The sequence below is a fragment of the Sarcophilus harrisii genome, chromosome 3, assembly GCF_902635505.1.
Source record: "Sarcophilus harrisii chromosome 3, mSarHar1.11, whole genome shotgun sequence".
Classification (NCBI taxonomy): Eukaryota; Metazoa; Chordata; class Mammalia; order Dasyuromorphia; family Dasyuridae; genus Sarcophilus; species Sarcophilus harrisii.
Window position 1 is genome coordinate 460,694,713 of NC_045428.1, and position 3,689 is coordinate 460,698,401.

Sequence of the window (3,689 nt, forward strand, 5' to 3'; positions counted from 1 at the left end):
AGAATTTCAATTTTCAGATTATATACTGAATCTCATGTGTATTAAGTATCTTATTGGCTTATTCTTGGTGACCATCAATTTGTTGGGGTTTTTTGTTTGTTTGTTTGTTTGTTTGTTTTTGGTATGAGGCTGTTCCCTACACTTCCAGAAAAGTATCACTGTTCAGCAAAAGAGCTTTGCCGAGGTCTGCACAAGCCCATATTCATATGTGAGTGACAAATTGACAAAATTCTTGAAAATTAGTTTATACTTCTTGTTCCTAAAATCTCTAAATAGCGTCAAATTAATCTTGTTCAATAATCTAGTTCAAAACTTCAGCTTTTGATTGTTTCTGGTCACATACCCATGAGTGAGACTGAGTGGGTTAGTGATCAGTGATAACATGATTTCACAAATTTCTAATGACTGTTATATCCAAGAAAAGATTTTAGATCTTGAAAATTCTTTGAACACTGTCAGCTATGAGCATTCTTATCTGTGCTGGATCCATATTTGCTCCCTGTTCAGATACTATATGACTCACATTTGACACAAGCTCTACAGAATTATTAACTGACAAATTCAGACCAGTATCTTCAGCTGATCTAACACTTTCAGCAATCTCTTCATATGCTCTTTCAATCTTTCCAAAGATAATGAAATCATATGGAAATTTATTTGCTTGACTAGTTTTATTTATTACAAGGAGTCCTTTTTTCTGTCTTTTTTTTTTCAACAAATGGAGGAAAGGAGAGAAAATAGATTTTTATTTTTAAGATACTTTCTCATTCTGCTGGCTAAGATGTCTAAAGAGAAGGAGGCCAAGGGGAATAAGATGGGTCTGGCTCCTGCTGTTGTAAAGAAGCAGAAGGCCAAGAAAGTACTCAATCCTTTGTTTGAGAAGTAGCCCAAGAACTTTAGCACTGGTCAGGTCATCCAGCCCAAAAAGGTAGCTTATTAGGGTAAAATGTTTATCAACTGTAAGCTTTTGAAAGTGCCATTAGCAATTAACCAGTTCACCCAGGCTTTGGATCATCAAACAACTACTCAACTGCTTATACTGTGTCACAAGTACAGACCTGAAACAAAGCAAAGGAAGAAGCAAAGGCTGCTGGCTTGGGATGAACAAAAAAGCTGCAGGCAAAAGAGATGTCCCCACTAAGAGACCACCTGTCCTTAGAGCAGGTGTTAACATTGTTACTACCTTAGCAGAAAACAAGAAAGCAGTTGGTAATAATTGTACATGACATGGATTCCATTGAGCTAGTTGTCTTTCTATCTTCCTTGTGCTGAAAATGGGAGTTCTTTACTATGTTATCAAAAGTAAAGCTAGACTGAGTTTCTTAGTTCACAGAAAATATTTAAGAAAATGTGATTATTCAGGTCAACATATCCAAGTATATTATATCTCACACAAAGAGGAGGCCCCTCTATCTATACACGAAATTCCATTCAATTATGTTTCCTCCAGGAGAATGGCCCTTGTTAAGGACCATGTCGAAGTATGAAGGGGCTGATCAATTCTCTGAAAGCCCCCACAACTGTGAATCATAACACCCCCAAAGGAGTTGCAAAGCAGTCTTTACTGACACAGATGTTGTTTGTGGATTGGAAATGAAATAAATTGGAGGCAAGGGGGAAGAGGAGAGATCAGACAATGCAACTGCCTCTCATTCTCCTTGTATCATTATCATCCCCTCACATGAGGGAATTAGATTCTCAGCAGCTACTAGCAGGTGGCTCCTGTAACAAATGGCGCCCGAACAGGGACACAAGAAACACAAGAAACAAAGAAGCAACAGTTCTCAAGAGCTGTTCTTAAGTAGGAGCCTTCCAAGAGAATTCTTTCAGTAATCCATGGGGAAGGAAAGGGAGAAGAGACCCGGTAAAACTTTTTCAGTCAGGGTAGTAAATAAGCCAACACATCATAGGGCTGAGCCAGGAGACTGATGAGAGATTTGTGAAAAATGCCTGTTCTGACTACAGTTCTTTTCTCCTTTTGTCAGAAAATTTGCCTCTATGATATCTCATAAGATTCAACACCTGCTATAGTATCTCACCCTAACAACGATCCAGAGGTGATAGTGCTGTGTGCATTCCTCAGCAGGCAGACTCAGATAACAGCTGTTTCACGATATTGGACAAAGTTACTGATTTTGCTGTTGGGGGAAAATAAAACCCATAAAGTCCCATAAAACAAAAAAAAAAAAAATGGGGAATTGTTAAGGACCATGCCTAAGTGTGAAGGGGCAGATCAGTTCTTCAAAAGCCTCCACAGCCGTGAATCATAACAATCCTGAAGGAATTGCAAATCAGTATTTACTGACACAAATGTTGCTTGTGGATTGGGAATGAAATAAATTGGAGGCAGGAGGGAAGAAGAGAGAGATCAGAGAATGCAACTGCCTCTTAGTCTCTTTGTATCATTATCATCCTCTCACATGAAGGGATCTATTCTGCCAGACAGAATTAGCTCCTCAGCAGCCACTAGCAGGTGACTCCTATTACAGTCCCTTCTGTTATCCTCATTTCATCAGTTATCTTCAATCTCTTCTTGTCAAATGACTGCTTTCTACCACCTACAAATATGCCTCTATTCCCCCCCCTTCAAAAGAAATTCTCATTTGATCCTTCGAAGTCCTCTCTTATCCAATATTCCTTCTGCCTTTTTTGATTAATCTCTTTAGAAGGCCATCCAAAATAAGTGCCTCCTCTTTCTCTCCTTTTACTTTCCTCTTAACTCTATAATTTGGCTCCTGACCTAATAATTTAAATGAAAATGTTCTTCCAAAGTCACCAATGATCTCTTAATCATAAAATCTAGTGGCCTATTCTCAATTCTCATCCTTCTTGACCTATATGTGTAGTGTGTTTTCTAGAGCCCTACATTGGGGTGCCAAAATGTATTGTCTGGACCAGTTTTCTGGAGGATCTTGGGACCAGCCTGAGTTCTTGATCTTAGAGGAGGAGTGATGAGGCAGGGACCCCTATGGATGATCAGATATGGAGCCCATTCAAGTTCTCTCAGCCTTAAATATCTTAGTACAATTACATCACCACAGCACATTGAGCATGTGCTCTCTAGAAGCACCCTGCTATTATTATATAAATGCCTCTTTACTGCAAATATCTCTACTTCAAGTAGAACACAGGCTGACAGGATGGCCAAGATGCCCCTAAGGGGAGATGAGAGCCGAACCAGACATTGACAGCAGGTTCCCTTTATTTTTTGGGCTGAAGAGTCTTATACCTTAGCCAGAGTTCCCCACTATCTGTGGCCCTCTACATATATGCAGCAGCTTTTGATATTATCACTCTCATCTTCCTGATAGTCTTTTCTCTCTAGATGTCCAGGAAACAGCTCTTTCCTGGTTCATCCTCTACCTATCTACCTATTCTCTATCTACACTTTTCAGTTTGTTTTGCTGGATTTTTATTCAGATCATCCACTATTCAGAATTAGCCCACAGAGCTTTGTTATAGGCCCCCTTCTCTTCTCTTTTTATATCGCTTTATTTGATGTTCTAACCAGCCCCTATGGAGCAAATTATCAAATCTATGATGGTAAAAATAAAATCGATCCAGCCCTAACCTCTGTGCTTACCTCTAGACTCAGATCTAAAACTGCCTATCATCCATCTTGAACTGAATGTGTTGTAGACAAACTTAGTCAGCATTTCAAAACTGAATACATTGTCTTTATTCCACAC

At 39.1% G+C, this 3,689-nt stretch overlaps 1 pseudogene; it reads left to right on the plus strand.

Moving 5' to 3' along the window:
- Positions 1-766: 766 nt before the first annotated feature.
- On the plus strand, positions 767-1,487 carry LOC116422583 (annotated as a pseudogene).
- Positions 1,488-3,689: the final 2,202 nt, after the last annotated feature.